The 18,228-nt window shown below is 45.4% G+C and overlaps 1 pseudogene; it reads left to right on the top strand.

Annotated features, from left to right (window-relative positions):
- Positions 1-232: 232 nt before the first annotated feature.
- Positions 233-18,228, top strand: part of LOC141919052 (hydrocephalus-inducing protein homolog) — a 106,220-nt pseudogene continuing 88,224 nt past the window's right edge.

Raw genomic sequence — 18,228 nt, 5'->3', positions numbered from 1 at the left:
CACAGAAAACCTCCTGTTAAACTCGCCTTGATGTGCTCCTGGTAATGGCACTTCATGTAGCCAGGGGTTTAATGGTTCAGGCTGTGCATGGGATCCTCCTTCCGTGTCTTGTTTCCGTGTTGTTGTATCGCTCTAATCTGTGTTTGCACTTATTCATCTTTTTCTGATTGTTCCTTAGAGCAGCTTTCATTGTAATGCTAATGAAACGTGCCCTTTCTTAGGCTAAACTAGGATGTTTCCAAGGTAAAAAAATGAATTCTGCAAATTAAACCATAATTATTCTCTGGTCTTCCAGAAAGACACTTATCCTCCCTGTCTGATTCCTAGGCTGCAGTCTCACTGGGACAGGTAATGCCCTGACATTTGCATCTCTTGAGGTGGAGTTTATAGGTGGCAGGGAAAGACAGATTCCTGAGGAAGTCAGTGTCAAGTTGTGCAGGCAGATAGCTCTCACCCTCTCTGTACTCCTCAAAACCCATCCTCTGGCTGTATTGCTAGCGGTCGGACTCCTGAGCCTCCCTGCAGAGAAGGGGATGCAGAGTATGGGGGAGATGAGGTCGTTTGACACCACAGGATGTTTGGAGAGCTGGATCTCTTCAGAAGTGAGAGTCAGTAGAGCCATTTCTGATCCTCTATGTTCTGTTTTTTTCTACTGACTGTGGCTTGTTTGCTTCTTGCTTGCACAAGTGAGCTGAAGTGGAGTAGACTGCAAAAGGAGTATAGTCCCCAAATCGCCCACAGTAGCCCTGATGTGTCTCTTTCTCTGCGTTGCAGCCCCTTCTCTGTGGATCCCTCCATCAGGACTCTTGGGATTGGTGATGCCATGCAAGTAACAGTGGAGTTTCACCCGCTGAAGACCGGGGATCATTCCAGTTCCCTGGTAGTTCACTATGACACAGGTAAGTGCTGGGCACTGCGTGGTGCACGCTCTCTGCATCCTTCAGAACAGAGCCCTTTCTAAGCAGAATAATGTTAAACTTGCTTTACAAACTACTTCTAAAAGCTTTTCTTTCAAAAACTCTGCACGTTTCAGTGCTTAGAAGGGAGCAGATAAGGGGCAAAGGCTGAGTCTGTTCTGTGTGTCCTGTGTGGCTGTGTGCTGGTCCATCCCTGGTGTCAGCACGGTGTTCTCCACCCAGCACGCCCCCGTGACAGTCATCTACCATCATTTCCTGTTGTCGCAGCCACCTTAATTCCCTCTCCAGGTGTGCCTGCCCTGTCCTTTACCTCAGGGAAAAAGTGACAAATAGTTGGTGTTTAGGGCGTTGTTAAAGTGGATCCCCTCAAGCAGGAATGAGATTTTTGGTAGGCTGTTTTGCTGGGAGTTGCTGAGTGGAGGAAGGAGGAACCTTGATTCTCCATTGCAGTGTGCGCATGCAGGTGTGAAGTTTTATTCCTAGACAATGCTCTGTTTGAAGTGTAACGTGGGGAATGCATGTCTCTGTCGGACTCTCTCTAAATGCCCCCTGTCTCTTACACACCTCTGTCCCCTGGACTGCTTCTCCGTTGTCTTGCCACAGACCCTTTTTTTTATGTTGCCCTCTACCCACCTACACCCCACACTTCACAGCATCAGGACTGAAGCAGCCAGGACTTGAGGGCTCTTGGGGTTTGGCAGGGAGTGCTCGCTGCCTCCCGAGATAGGTGTAAAATTTATACTAGGGTACGAGAAGCCAAGCTCAGGCCACAGAAATGCTGTCAGCTTTGTAAGTCACTTTAAGAGTAAGTGGAGAAAACTCAAGAGAAGGTGTGATGTTAAAATGCCTCTGTCTGCCTTGGTTCAGCAGAGGTATCTTGTGATGCTGGTCGAGACACTTCCTCAGTTGCCTGAATGCATTTGGTGTGCATTTTCTCTTGCCTGAAAGAGAGGTTTGTTTTGTCCCTGTTCCTGAACTTCGGTCCTGGGAAGTGTGATGTCCTCACCTAGGTGCTGCTGTGATGCTTTAGCCCAGCAACGAGCATTTTATTGTCTTGGGTTTGTAGAAGTTCTAGAAATGCTCCTGTACCTTCCAAATGCTCTTTGTAGGCTTCTGAGTTATCACAGCTTTGTTTAATGTTTTTCAGTCAATGACACATTCACAGAGAATGGTTTGTGCTCGCTCAGAGAAGCTCATTGGTTTGGGTAACACTGTCTTGACAGAACTACTGAAATTTCAGATAGAGAAGGACAAAAGGTGCCTCACTTGTATGCATATAGGGAACCTATAGGATAAACTTCAGAGGGACAGATCTTTTTCTGGGTTAGATCAGGGCTAACTACACTAGAGGTTAGGGCTGTGGGGTTTATACCATGTGAAGTGAACAGTCCAAGTGAAGAATCCAGGGCCAGGATCTTCACAGCTTGCTTTGAAAACCTGAGTCTTGTTCTTACTGAAACACCTGATTCCTCCATGGTTAATCTTTGCAGAAGTGATTTTCATGGATAGGCCACAGGGACCAAACTATCTGCTGGCTCTGGGATGGGCCACCTCCCGGAACATGGTGCAGCCACCTGGGAGATGAAGGCAGGATTCGTTCCTGCCTGTCAGTACAGCGCTGCAGTTACTTTTCAATAAACCACAGACTGAGAAGGAGAGCAAGGAATAATTAAGGTATTATCTCTCAAACTTTGGAAGCATACAAATAAGTAAAATGCTGCTGAGATTAATTGCTGAAGTGAAACCAAAACATTTAATCAGTCTTAAAAGCTGCTTGTTGCAGTGTAGTGCAGAGCAGCAGACAATGTTGCCCAACCTGGCGGGGCGAGCCCTGGCTGATTTGTCCTGCGCTAAGTCAGACTCCCTGTGACTCGCATACAAAAAGCAGCTGGGTTGCTCTTTCAGAGCCACCGACAGACTGTTTCTTATGAAACAGAGGCACTAAGAGCAAAATATCAGTGTAGGGTGTTGGGAGGCATTTTCCTTGCTTTACTGTGTGTCTGTATTGACTTGCTCACAAGTGGCAGTAGTTCTCAGTGAATCACACTGTTGTTAGTGTGACTGACGCAGGATCAGGTGCATGGTGCGTGGCTTTAATTTTTGCTGAACTTGAGTCAAATCTGTCCCTAGCATTGCTTAAGCAAACATGGAGCTCTTCCCTTTGCCTGCTATTTGGTTGATTTGAATTGTGCGTCCTTTAGACTGTCCTGGTTAGGAGCACAGGTGTTGTCCCCTGGATAGACTGTCTATGTGGTGGTAGTCGTGTTGCTACAAACTTTACAGGTGAGTGTGAAGAAAATGTCTTTGCTGCTAAGAGCATAATGATTTACAATGAAAATTTGACCTTCACTGCTGTACATGTCCAAACTCCTCCATTTCCCCCATGTACATGGATCTGGGTGTGAAAAATCCCAGCTCATACTGAGATGAGGGTGACTTGGGATGTTCTGGGCTACAGCACATCCCTGTTCATCACCTTAACATCAGGTTATGGTATCAGAAGGGGTTTCTGAAGCCTGCATGCCAAGCACACATACGGGTTTGGAAGGGGTTCGGCACTCAGTGCCACTAAAAATCCTGTTGGTGGCTCGGCCCTTCCCAGATGACTTTTAGACCACCCCATGTGGATGTGGAAAAATAAGTTTGTGAAGTCTAGTCTCAACCAAGTCAGTATTCATAAAGCTTAGATACTCTTTTAGCTCTCAAGTGGTGCTCAAGTGAGATGTCCAAGCTGGTTGCCCTGAGTGCTGCTGTTTGTACATCAGACCCGGTTTGCTGCAGTCGTGATGTTTATTGCAACCTGCCAGTGTAGCACCAGCTTGGCGTGGGAGGGTGAGCTTTGCTCAGGGGCACGTAGTTAAGGAGATGTGTGACAGCTTCCCAGAGCTGTGCCAGAGGTGCAAAACAAACTCAGCAGTCCTGTAGCACCCAGAAACAAAAACATCTGCGTCAGGCGCTCCATGGGAGTAAAGGAGGCTGCCAGAGACAGGAGGTGCTGGAGAGATGCTGGGAGTTGTGGAAGGAGGATCGCTTCTCTGCTCGGAGCTCCCTAAATCCTGACTCACATGAGACTCCTGTCTCCGAGAAGTACCTACTGTGGTCTGATGGGTGGTCTTCAAGGTGTAGGACCAGATTCTGCGCTTGTATGTGGGTGCCTGCAGTGCCCACTGGACCCTGTGGCAAGGTGCTAAAACGTGCTTCTAGTCCAGGGGATCTGTTGTGTGGTGCTGAAATTCCTCTGCACAGTTTTTCCCCATCAGTCACCACATCCCTTGGGATCTCTTTGTCAGCACAGGAAACTTCAGTAATTAGCAAAGCCCCTCTGAGCTTGTACGTGGCTGACAGACACTGTACGGAGATGCTTTTATTGCTGCCAGTAGTAAGAGTAATTACGCAGGTCATTTCCCTTTGGTGGCTCTGCGAGACTAACCCAGAAGCAAAAGTCTGGGGGCAGGCTCTCGCCCTCTTTGAGGGGAGAGATCAGAGCCAGTACTCGTATGTGAATGTTAGGAGCCAGCGTGTCCAAGAAAAGCCAGCCCTCAGGGAGGAGTGTCTGCTCCATTACTGTCCTGTCTCCTCTTGGTGCAGAGCCCCCGAAAGCAGCTTCCCCAGAAGAGATGGGCACAGCAATAGTTCTCAGTGGCTTTAGTCCCGCTGGAAGCCTCTAGCCTCATGCTAAAAGCCTGCTGAGGAACCACCTGGGTATTTGGCTGATTAATACCCTGTTTTCCATCAAGTTCCTACACAATTTACAGGGAGTGCTGAGTTCCTGAGCAAAGCTCTCCTCAAGCAAGTCTCAGCTTGTTTGCTGTGGATCACAGACCCAGGCTCAGAGCCGCCTTTGTGGCTCTGCGCACCTAGGGCAAGAAGGGAGCGCTCAGCTTCAGCTCCTGGATTAATTACTTCAAGGGCACATCGAAGATGCGGGCAGCATCTGCCTCCAGCTCTGTAGTTGTCAATCGGATTGAGTTTTCCTGCACTGGGTTAGTTACTGTCCCCGTGGGAAGTGGATGAAGTAACGTCTCCCTTCCTGAGCCCTGGGGAGCAAAACTCGATCTCTGCCAGAATCAGGTTATTTGTGTTTGGGAGAAGAGAGCAGCTAAATATGTTTCTCCAGTGCAGCACAGTGGGAGCTGGAGATGATGTGGAGCTGAGCTTGCCCTGCCCTGGGTCAGGGAAGGCTCTGGCTGCCTCGTTCCCCTGCCTCTGAGCTTTGCTGGCTGGCCCTGACCGTACGGGTTCCCCAGCATCGCTTCCCCCCGTTGCTGCTGGCTGGATGTAGGGCAGAACGTCATCAGCCTCGTGTTACCAGCATTAGACTGCAGCCTGGAGAAGCAAGCCCTGGCCCGAGATGTCCCCTCCCTGGCAGTGTCCCTCTAGTCCCTCTGGTGTCCCCTCCAGCCCCGCAGGCTGGCCGACAGCCAGGTGCTTAGGCTGGCCGCGCTAAGGGGTTGCTGCAGGGGATTTTGGTACTGAGCACCAGAGAGCTACCGTGAGGTGTGGTTGGGGTTGATCAGTACCTGCCTGTGTGGGCTGCCTCTAGAGCTGCCAGCCCTCTGGGTGTCTGGAGTGAGCGTGATGAGCAGGTCGGTGATCCTCGCCATCCTCTCAGCCAGCTTGGATGCCTGTAGGATAGATACGATTTCCTTGGGGCAATGCAAGAAGGAAAAATAGCATTAAAATATTTCCTGGGTAGATCTCAACTGAATGGGAATCGCTGTCCTCAGTGTGGCAGCAACGCTCAGGGTTGCAGGGGGGTATCAGAGGTCTTCACCCTACACAGGATGCCCTGAGCCACTGCCCTGGGCAGCCTCTGCCCTTCTTGGTCTAACCACAGACAGCTTTTCTGTGCTGCAGCAGCCTCTGGAGCCATGAGTGGTAACTGCCAGCTTGAGAAAACACTGACATTTCATCTCCAATGGGCAAAATGGGGCATGAGATCACAGGAGAAATGAAGGCATGTTTACAAATGCTGCTGTGGAGCTCTTTAGTCACCTGTGCAATGACAGTGAGTTTGCGGTGATGTATTAGAGCTGTCTGGGTTTGGTGGAGATGATGGGTGACTGCAGAGCTGGGTGTGCTTGGCTGGCAGCAGGGGAAGCAAAGCCTGTGCATCTTGGCCACGGCGATAAACTAGAGTAGGGGCTGCATCGCATTGAAATGGGCCAGGGGGAATTGTCAGCCGTGTTAGTGACAGCTCAGCTCCCGCCTGGATCAGCCTGGGCTTGCCAGGTGGGAATGTAAACGTGTCGGGATGATGAATCCCTTTCCTCAGGCAAAATTGGTGCTGGGTTTGGCTGAACTGGCTTACTTTGGTGAATGAGGCCACCCGTGCAAGGGCTTGGCAGTGTGTGAGTGTCACTGTACACATGCAGGAAACTCATGAAATCCCAGTCCTGGCTGTTTATTGCTGTTTGAGGCTGAACAAGTAACTGTAGTGTGTGAAGTGCTAAGGCTTGGACAATAAGCCCAAGCCAGAGTTGACCTATAGATGAATCCTGTACATTTTATAACTGATAACCATTGTGCTATTAGGTATTATACTAAGTTATAGCAAACCAACTGTTCTGATGTAAAAGGTGGGAATACTGAAGCCTGAGCAACAGGCCCTGAACTGAAACTGCTAACTCTGTATGTAGTCATTAGTGAAATATGCATAGAAGATGTAGTTTAAACATCATAAAACATGTCTATCCTGAATGTATCCTTATATTTCTTTATGTGTGGGCAAGATAACAAGGCCATGGAAACAGTTGTCTGGCCTTGTGACCTTGCTCATAAATTAACTCGATAAGCAGGGAAACTCCCTTAGCTTCTCCCTTAAGCCCTGGCCAGGCTCTGGGGGGAACCTAACTGAGATGAAAACCAGATATTTCCGCTTAAAACAAAGGTGTCAGCTATTCTGGCTTACTGATTTTTAGGTATATAAGGCTGGGCCCGCTCACAGCGACTTTGGAAGCCTCACCTACGGGTGGACGCACCGCGTAGGATTTCCCACTTGCAGGGAAAGGCTCTCCAAATCCTCGCTGTGACCGGGGCTCCCCAGCGACTGCGGATCTGGATGATGGTAACGTATGCAAGTGGTGATGTATCTTTCTTAATCACTATTCTCTCTCTCAGGCAGTAATGATTTGATGCATTACCCTGTATTTTCCTATTTGTTTAAGCGCGCTACTTTGTCTTTTCTTACTGTATGTTTTCTATATTATTCTGTTACATTATTTAGTTATTTCTAGTAAAATATGCCTGCTCTTTTCACTCTGGTGTCTGAGTTTAATTGATATCCCTGATCAGCAAAACATAAATTGGTGTCAGAAGTGGGATCCAACAAAAATGCCATTATTTAAAGTGACCATTGGATGTTTTAAATTGTATGAAAACGTACCTATTGAAAAAGGAAAAGAAACTACAAATTCAAGTAAACGAGGGTGGATTTTGTTAACTGCATGTAGAAAACAACACCAGAGTAAAGAGAGGCTGTTGTTAGAGCGCTCCCAGATGGAGCGACAGAGATGTGATTTGAAGAGTCAAATAGTGATGTTGCAATGCCAGAATAAGTTGTTTGCTGATAAGCTGGATACTTATCAGACAGTGGCAAAGAAAGCTGCGGTGCGAGTAGCACAATATAAGTATAGGAAAAGGAGAAAGTGTAAGAAAGTTCATGCAGTGATTGCAGAAGCGAGTGTGCAGTGGGATCCTGGTAGAGATCCTAATATTGGGCAACCTGTGAGGAAGGATATGATAGAGGATTATACACAGTATCAAGTAAATGATATAATTGAAAGATTTAAGCAGAGACCGGGGGAATCCTTGCTCTCTTGGATGGTGCATTTGCAGGATCAGGGAGTGGCAGGGGTAACCCTAGACGCAGGAGATTCTAAAAGGTTTTTGATTTTAAGTTCAGATTCTTTTGTGCAGGATGCATTTCAAAACAACACTGAGGATATTAATTTGTTAACACTGGCTGCTCTGGGATGTAATACCAAATATCCTACAGAGAATGACTGGCTGGCATCTGACCGTCAGTGGTATACTTTGCGAGATTGTATACAGCAAATGAAAGAGGAAGGGATGAAAGCAGCTATTTTTGTAGGAGACGCTGACTTTATGATGTGGCATCCTTTGCCGGTCACTATGAGAAACAGAGTGATTAAAACCATTCCACTGGCATATAAAAATGTAATTATGCCCCTTTGCATTAATGAAATGGGGGATCCCCTCGATGAAGTAATAGAAAAAGTGCAACAGTTACGTGACCTTGAAGAGTGGAGCCCCCGAGGGAGTGCAGGGAATCGAGATACTCGAGACAGCCCTAAAGGCAGTGAAAACAGGATTTCTCGTACGGAAATGTTTACGGCTTTGTTAAAAGACAGCATGTCTCATGAAAAAATTTATGGTATTCCAACTAACGAGCCGTGGCGAATATATACACAGAGAGGGCTGAATAAACCTAGCAAGAGAGTGCAGAGTGCTAAAACTAAGGATCCAGGGACAACTCAGCCTACGGCACCCCTTCTCGAACCTCAACGGGACCCTCCATCTGCCCACGGAGGGCCCCCCATGAGTGGATCACCGGTTCCGGGGGTGAAAGAGGATGGGGCAGCATTTTCTGACTTGTACCCTTTGCAGGAGGCAAGGGAGGGGAATCAATATTATAATCAGCACATATGAATTAATGGCCAAGTTCCAGCGCAGTGAGTGCAGAAGGACCGATGGCCCCATGTAGAACTTAAAGTTTTGGTTTGGTTTTTTTTTATTTTTTTTATTTTGTTGTTGTTTGTTTGTTTTTTATCTAGAACAACCAGTTCCCACAAACTGTAAATACCCTAATTGAGGCTGGAGCAGAGGCCTCCTTAATATATGGGAATCCCAGGAAATCTAAAAGACAACCTGTAATTATTACAGGTTTGGGAGAAAAATAAATTAAAACTGTACAAACACAAATGGAAATGAAAACAGGAAACCTCCCAAAATTATTATATTCAGTCATGATTGTCCCCATTCCTGAATATAAAATCAATATAGACATTCTAAGAAGACTAACTTTAAATCTTTCTGATAGTCAGTATCAATTTGGAGTTAAACCCTGTATTAGTACCAGACCTGTTACAGTCAGCAAAGTAAAAAAAAAAAAAAAAAAAAAAAAAAATGCCTCCTGAGCAGATCCTGGCTGCAACTAAGTTAGTTACAATGAGGCAATATAGAATTCTGGGAGGACATGAAGAGATATCACAGACAATTAGAAATTTATTAGATGTAGAAGTTTTGAGGTGGCAGTCCGGTGTGGCCTGTCAAGAAAAGTGATGGATCCTAGAGAATGACAGTGGATTTTAGAGAAGTAAACAAACATACTGCACCGCTTGCAGCAGCTGTGCCAGACACTGTCACTTTAATAAAAGAAGTTCAGAAACATCCAGGAACTTGGTACGCTGTAATAAATTTAACTAGTGCATTTTTATTTTTTATTTTTACTATCCCAATTGCAGAAAAGCATTTGCTTTCTCAAGGGTGGCTGCAGAGCCCCACTATCTGTTATAGAATTGTAGCTGAACACTTAGATAAAATACAGCTGCCTTCTCACACACAATTAAGCCACTATATAGATGGTATTTTGATTCAAGGAAATGATGAGGAGGAAATACAACAAGTTCTTGAATTAGCAGTAGATCATATGAAACAGAAGGGTTGGGAAATTAACTCTGCAAAAATCCAAGGACCGTCTGAGACAGTGAAGTTTCTGGGAATTCAGTGGCATTGTGGGCATCAAGCCAGCCCCATATGGCCCTGACCACACCAGAAATCCATCCTATTTTACAGGACAACCTGTCTTAGTCAAATTCCCCATGGTGGGAGCAGTACTATTAGTATTGGATACCCAAATAAACAAGTATACCTGGAAAGCAAAGATGCTCATGGAAAGGAGCACGAAATTAATACAATGTGGATTATCCCATCTTTCTAATTATAACCCACTTCCGGTTCTCAAAATGAACCGAGAAGTTTTCTTTCCTTTTTCTTGCAGGTAAACCCCCCGGAGAAAGATATCCTGAGTCACGACAGGGGATCCTTATGTGAATTTAAATTTTTGTATAGTGTTGATGTTCATTGTCTTATTAATATTTCTAAGATGTATTGTCTATCATTGCAAAAATTGCTTTGGGTGACTGTTCCCCTCTCCCTTGGTTCTGGGGGAAGCACCGGCTTCCTAAGTGTTAACCAAGAATGGGAGGAAAACGAATTTGTGGATTTAAGTCAGTTACCAGTATTATGAGCAAACAACAGACACCAAATCAGGGGAAGGTCCCTTTGCTAATGGGGCCTGGGCTTTAAAAGGTCATTACTGGGCCCATGAAGGCAAGATGGAAATACCAAGACCTAAACCACACATGCACTCTGGGCTGGGGGCATGGAAATTCATTTTCCTGCTGCAAAGGCAGACCCCAGCTCCAGCGAGCCAGACCATCTTCAGCTCCACAATTGACAACAACAACCAGAATATTTTCCCTTGTGATATGTATGTGTTAGTCTTATAAGTGTCCATGTAAAACATCCTGTAATTGTACTTGTTCATGCAGACAACCACCTTCTTCCCCCAATCCCCAAGGACCGGGAGTACATCCATTAGGCCCAGCGTGGGACACATTTTAGTTAAATATGTTTGGTTAAAATATTGTTAATTGACATTGTTATTGTCACTGTTACCTTTATTATATGTTTGGTTAGGATGTTGTTAACCATTGTCAGTGTTAATATTGTTTTATTTGTTATTTGTAGTGTTATTGCTCATTTACCTTTGTTTAAATCTGGGATAGAAGTTTCTAGGCCCAGATGACACATACGCTTTAGGATAAAGGGGCGTGGAAAGAGATTTTCCTGCTGTGTATGCTGACCCCAACTTTGGCAGACCAGGGCAACAGACTGCGTGGGCTACCAGAGCCACAAACACTCAGTGATATATTACCAGAATCACGGAGAAATAATGGATAATATGTTAGTAATAATTTCAATTCACTTTATAGCCTTAGCCTTGATAATAATTTTCTTATTTGTTCTTATAATACAACTTTTTTGTCCCTGTGAATGTCAATCATGTAAACTGCCGTTGTGTTCTTCTACTGATTCCTTGCAACCTTAAAATCGGTTTGTAGAATGTTTTGGTTTTGTAGAGTTAGTTAATTTTGAGCATGACATGTTTGTTAGAGATGTTGTTAGCTATGTGCTTGTTAACTGAAGATATTCGTATTTGTTAAAGATATTGTTAGTTACATGTTTATTAATGGAAAATTTATATATCTGTTAAAGATGTTATTAGTTATATGTTAGTCAGAAATATCGTTAGTTGTCATGTTGCACGCTATTTCTGTCCTTTCTTTCTCTTTATATCTCTATCCTTCGCACCACCACGAGGACAGCAATGTCAAGCCATGGGGCAGTGTGAGAGACTGTATTGCCTCGACATTGCTGCCACACCACTACCACTACCTGGCCTCAACATCCTGTCGCCATGAAGGAGTACGCTCTGAAGGAGACGAATTGTCCCCGAAGAAACCACCATATCTGCCTGAAGCCAGAACAACAACATCCTTGGCAGTGCCTGCCAAGCTGCGCTTGTGCACGAGCCAGGTGGAGAAGAAATCAGGGTGAGGAAGGCGTGCGGAAGCTGAAGACACCACAGGCCGACACCCCTCCTCCAGCACGACCACTGTGAACACCTGGACATGCGCACCTGGAGGAACACGGGGCGGCACGTATGACAATGAGCTCCGTGGAAATGGGCGGACTCTTTGGAGAAATTGTGGGGACTTGGACAATAAAAAGACTGCGTACTCCTCTCTCAGGGCTCAGAGCTGAGATTTCAGGAGAGACTGAACCAACAGGACATCACTGGATTCGTGGTGGTAACTGATTTTGTTGCATCTCTTCTGTTTGCTTGCTTAGGTATTCTGACTTTTTCTTTCTTCTTTCCTCTGTCCTATTGCTATTATTGCTTGTTACAGGAAATAGAGTTTACAAGGTTGCATGGTATCTAACCTCGTTTGTGTCTTAAGATCACTACTGAGATCATTTAAGAACCCTCCCTGATATTGGATCGGGACACGCCTGACAAAACATCATCAACTGATGAACGAAAACTAATGTCACTAACCATAGAGATGGTTTGAGAGCCATGATTCACCTATAGGTCAAAGGACCGAATGAAGTGCTAAGGCTTGGACAATAAGCCCAAGCCAGAGTTGACCTATAGATGAATCCTGTACATTTTATAACTGATAACCATTGTGCTATTAGGTATTATACTAAGTTATAGCAAACCAACTGTTCTGATGTAAAAGGTGGGAATACTGAAGCCTGAGCAACAGGCCCTGAACTGAAACTGCTAACTCTGTATGTAGTCATTAGTGAAATATGCATAGAAGATGTAGTTTAAACATCATAAAACATGTCTATCCTGAATGTATCCTTATATTTCTTTATGTGTGGGCAAGATAACAAGGCCATGGAAACAGTTGTCTGGCCTTGTGACCTTGCTCATAAATTAACTCGATAAGCAGGGAAACTCCCTTAGCTTCTCCCTTAAGCCCTGGCCAGGCTCTGGGGGGAACCTAACTGAGATGAAAACCAGATATTTCCGCTTAAAACAAAGGTGTCAGCTATTCTGGCTTACTGATTTTTAGGTATATAAGGCTGGGCCCGCTCACAGCGACTTTGGAAGCCTCACCTACGGGTGGACGCACCGCGTAGGATTTCCCACTTGCAGGGAAAGGCTCTCCAAATCCTCGCTGTGACCGGGGCTCCCCAGCGACTGCGGATCTGGATGATGGTAACGTATGCAAGTGGTGATGTATCTTTCTTAATCACTATTCTCTCTCTCAGGCAGTAATGATTTGATGCATTACCCTGTATTTTCCTATTTGTTTAAGCGCGCTACTTTGTCTTTTCTTACTGTATGTTTTCTATATTATTCTGTTACATTATTTAGTTATTTCTAGTAAAATATGCCTGCTCTTTTCACTCTGGTGTCTGAGTTTAATTGATATCCCTGATCAGCAAAACAAGTGTGGACGTGCCAGCACCTCTGAACATCTCAGCTACCCACAAGGATAAAGCATCCAAGAAAAGCACTGCCTTGCTGTGATAGTCATCTGTGGTTTTGTGTAGGCTTTGGAGAAAACAACGACCTTTGCAGAGCTCTGTTCTCTTTCCTTTAAGAACCCCCTTTCGACCAAGGGTCTTGTCATCTGTCTTGCAAGGCTGGCATTGCAATCAGTGGCTTCCAGGAACTTGTTTGAAAATGAAGTGAAAATCCTATTGATGTAGTCTCTAGATCAAGCCTTTTCCTTTCTCTTTTTTCTCCTTTGTAAATCCACTGAGTTATGTGGACAGGCAGCAGGGTTTAACTGAGGTTTAGCCCTTGTGCTGCATTTTCCATTCCTGAGATCACTCAAACAGGTTGCTGAGTGTTCTCAGTTTGCACTGACTTCAGCCAGAATGGAGGAGGCTCAGTACTTGTCTGAGCAGACTCCCTACCTCGTTACATACTTGAGTCGTCCCTGTATTGTGCAGGATACCAGGGTGGGAATACCAAAACCATTTTCTGGTTTTAATCTTAGTCTTGTGCCAGTGTTTACAGGGGCTCTGACGTTGCCGTGAGTAGTGTTAAGTTACTGTTGAGCTGAATTCATGGCAACAGACCGTGAGCTTCTGCCGTCCACCGCTGTGTGCCACTGCCACTCCAGCCTGCAGTTGTTCATCTTCATGCACTTCTCCATTCCTTCCACACCAGGCAGATTTATAGTAGCTGCTTACAAGTGCCAGGAGGTGGGGAAATCTTCCACTTCCTAAGCAGCAGCCCCTTTTGAATCCAAAGCTTCCCTGTAGTGCGCTAACCGATGTAATTCTTTTTTGTGTTTAATGCTGGCACATGGTTAGAAACTTACATTGTTCTGTGAGTTTTTAAAGAAGATCTTGTTTCCCGTGTTATCCCAAGGTGTAAGCCAGACTGATGCTGCACAAGAGGCTTCTCTAGATTTTCCTTGGGCTATCAGGCATTTAAAAACTTTGCAAAAGGATTTTTCTTTCTGCCTGTCGTAGGTGGTGAGTGCACGTTGTGCTTTTTTTCCTTCACTTGTGAGAATTCCCAGCAGTGTGGCTGGTTTCTGTCAGACTTTTATGTTCTTGTACATCTGCTTCAAAGTGAGTGGAGGGAGTCGTATGTTGTAGGCAAAAAAAGTGTAAATAGGAGTTTGTGCAATTGTATGTTGTCTTTGCATCTTAATAGTAGCAGCACTGCAACAGACCGAGGATTGGTAACTAATACTTTATACAACTGATTGGTTATAGGCTTTTATAGTTCAAATCACTTAGATTGATGGGTGAGTCTAGTTGGTCTCTAAAGTGTTCGTTTCTGTCAAACCAGCTAATAGGTAACAACTGTTTCCTGTCTTTGTTCCCCTTTTCTAGAACTGCTTGTAATAATGAATTTTTCTTATACTGTTTTAGATAAGGCCGTTCTGCTCCTTGCAGAGTATGGCCCCTCTCCAGGGCCTTGTGTTTCAAGAGATATGATCTGTCACTTTGAGGGTAGATGAAGGGGAATTAAGTTTGTGCTTCATTTGCTTGAGGTTTCTTCGCACAGCTTTGTAGCTCCACAACTCCGTAACACCCCTCCGAACAAAAACCCTGCTCAGCAACCCATGGAGTTGGCTGTGTGGGCACAGACTGGGGTGTATGTACTAGGAGGGTCACTTGGAAGTTAAAAATCTCCTTCTGGCTGTTTTGTTCATCCTCAGGCATGCACAGAAACAGACTTCTGCGTGACGCTGCATACCCCATTTTTAGCACATGAAAGATTTCTGGAAGAATGTGGTTTTCATCTCTTTGCAGGTCATCTTTGTCCGCAGCTTGTCTACTCTATCATCAGTGGAAATCACTGACGTGTTCTGAAGTGTCATTACCGGGGGATGTGTTTCAGGGCAGAACTGACCATTCATTAACCTCCTTTCCTTGTGGATCGATCAGCATCTGCTGAGAAGCAGAAGAGCAGCTTGAAGGGTCACTGATTTATTAGGTGGTCTATTGGGCATGTCTTTGCCAGGCAATCGGAATGAAAGTTCCTGCACCATTTTCCCCATGGCCAAAAGCAATGTTTCAGCCAGTCACGTACCCCAGTGTATCGTTACTGTAGTAGCAATAATGATTAAAAATAGCCTGCGACATCCTGGGTATGCAGCAGTGGTCTTTCATCATCTGACGGTTTCATCGTCCTTTTCAATACATTCTGCGAAGCTCCTTCATGCTGGGCAGGACAAAGCCTCCGTGCTGGCTCCCAGATATTCTTGTGCTGGAGTATTTCATCCTGGAACGAGTCAAACAGTTCTTCCTAAGCACAGTGCAGAGGGGTGATGGGGAATGCTGTGGGTGCTCGGTCACAGAAGGATGGACAGTGAGAGCCTGACTCCAAGGAGATGACCTAATGTGCAGGAGAGCTGTCTGAAGAGCCTGCAGCCTGTCCTGTGGAGCACTGCTGGCTGGTCACTGCTTTCCACCTCCCTTTTCATCCCCATCTGTTGTCTTACGGTTCCTTGCAGGGCCTCTGGGGTAGAGACCCTCTTCTTGCACTGTGCTGCGTGGGCTCAGTGGGTGCTTTGCCAGGGCCACGCTGGGGACTCTGACCGTTACAGCAATACCTGTGGCCACAATAATGACGAGGATGCTCTGAGCTTTGTTGTAGCCTGGGAATGGTTCTTTAGAAACACCTGTGTTAGCAGCAGCAGTGATTTAGTGGTGAGGTTTATAAACGAGGTCTGGAGTAAATAACGTGATGGTTTAATGATGTCTGAAGGCAGCTCCTGAACACCACTTCAGAGAAGCACTTACAAATGACTGTCGCTGCTCTGCGTTTTGCTCTAGGGCTGGAAATACAAGCGTGGGAATGGACAGACAGCCTTTCTCAGGCTGGCGGAGACTCGGTGCATCTTGTAGGTGAAGCCATTAGCTTCCCAACAGCGAAACAGCTCAGAGCAGTGCTCCCGACTCTGATCTAGTGGTAGCTCTGTGGGAGACGCAGCAAAAACCACATGGTGGGGGGGCTGGATCAGGCTGTAGGTGACTTCTCCAGCTTTCCAGAGATCACTTAGCCTGGTGAAGTGACTCACTTCTCCAGCGGTGAAGTGGTAACAGAGACCTCTGCACGCTGTTTGAAAAACAAGGATATGCCGGCAGTGGAGGCAGCTGGGTATGATAGTAGCAGGAGCAAAAGAATTACTTATCATAGGTCGATATGGGGGTACAGTAACATCCTTTTGAGTGAAGAGCTCTGCTTTCATTGCTTGCTCGTATTTTCAGTGAAAAAGCAGCAGGACCTGTCTCTCTCCAGCTGCGTTCATAGAAGAGATGAGAGCAAGGCACTGTCTTCTGACAGACTGGGCAAATGAAATTGCAGTTGCTTTCCATGCTACCTAAATATTCCAAATTTGACTGTCATTCACTCCTAAAAAGATTTAAAATCCAAATTCAGCAGAGAAGGAGATACAGGGATAGAGGAAGAATATGTCTTGGTGAAGACAAAATGCATCAGGGTGCTGTTTTGTTTCTGTTCAGTCTAATCAATCTGGCTACCAGCTTCCTAATGTTTAGAGCAGTAATCAATGAAGGAAAGTACCAGCTGTGAATACTAGGAAAGCGTTCTTCATAAAACCTGAAATTTGTTTTGAAATCTTGTGCAAGGGTTTGCTCATCCATTCATTGAGCTATACTTTCAGGCTAAACAAAATCTGTCTTTGTTTAAGAACAGTTTGTACTGCTCTGAAAATTATTCCCTCTTGCACCAGGAAGATCATGTAGTATTAGAAGAATTCAGAAAGATGTTTTAGCTGTTCTGTAAATTCTCTCTTTGTCTGTTTCCCTGCACAACAGGAGCCCCACAGAGGATGACCCAATGCTAGATTTCTCACTTCAAGATAGTGAAAAGTTATCATGGTGTGCTCAGATACCTGTGTCCGTAGTCACGCAGATGGATGCTGGGATAAAACACAGGGGTGTTTCTGCTGTGTCAAAGAGCATCGCTCAGGAGTGCACAACCCAAAGCATCTGCTCTACAAAAGGTCTAGCTTTTAATTTCAAGTTCAGGCATTACTTTGTTCAGGTTGCAGAGTAAAAGCTGTGTCCTGCCACCTGTAGGAAATGTATCAAAAACATGTAAGAATGAGAGAATTGACAACCTGTAATAAGATCATGTTGTGTAAATAACGATAGGGCAGACACATCTAGATTCAGTAAATGTGCTTTCATGGCAGCCAGGCATCCCAAACCACAACCATGGACATTACCCTGTCAAGTGAAATACCTAGTGCTACGTCACTGTTACAGTACAGAGGGTTTTTTTAAAAAACTTATATATTAAACAGCCAAGAGTCTTAAATGAAATGTCACATCTAATTTGACACCAAGACATGCAGCCTGCAGCCGCCCATGGCCGACCCTGGCAGGTCCGCTCTCTGTGTCAGCTCATCGGCCTGGCAGACAGATCCGTGGCTTCCTCCTGACTCGCTGGCAGCTGTGCACGCTCTCCTGGACCCAGAGATTTGTGGGTTTATGTATTCAGAACAATGCTGAATCCTCTCTGTGGTAGAAGGTGCTCCAGCAAACCTTCCAGCCTTCAGAAGAGTCCTCGGTGCCTGCAGCCAAGAGCGCAGGGGTGGCTGTGTCCCCAGCTCCTCCCCAGGAGAGCAGCAATAGGGGATGTTTAGCAAATTGTGTGGAAACAGGCAGTGCATATGCTTTCTCCCTCGTGGGCTCTAGAGTTAGCATTTTTCTGTGCTGGAGGCTTTATTCTCATCTCTGTTGAATAGCTTCTGATGGCTTTATCTTCAAAGAATTTGTCCAGTTGCTCTCTGGATTTACAGCTGTTAGCCTCTACAGCCTCCTGTCGCAGTGTGTTCCAAAGGAAGGAATTCTCCCTGGAAAAGTACTACCACTTTTGTGTCATTTCTGACTAATAACAGTATTTCAGGCCCTCAGGTTCCTGTTTTATGACAAAAAGTGACAATTTTTTCCTTATTTACATTTCCCAGGCCATTCATGCTTTTACAAACCTCTCCCATCTATCTCCCATATGATTTCTAGGATGCGGAGTCCTATTCAATCTTCTTATAAAAGCTGCTTCATACTTGTAATTGTTCCTTCTGCCCTTCTCTATTTAGCTTCAAATGCTTCAGCTTGTTTCTTTTGAGATCAGAACTATACCCAGTATTTCAGGACGCACGTGGCCATGGGTTTAGACAGTGAGACGATGATAGTTTTTGTGGTGTTT

Source organism: Strix aluco, unplaced genomic scaffold (genome assembly GCF_031877795.1).
Source record: "Strix aluco isolate bStrAlu1 unplaced genomic scaffold, bStrAlu1.hap1 HAP1_SCAFFOLD_52, whole genome shotgun sequence".
Taxonomy (NCBI): Eukaryota; Metazoa; Chordata; class Aves; order Strigiformes; family Strigidae; genus Strix; species Strix aluco.
The sequence above is the reverse complement of the archived record's forward strand: the minus strand, read 5'-3'. Positions and strand labels throughout refer to the sequence as shown.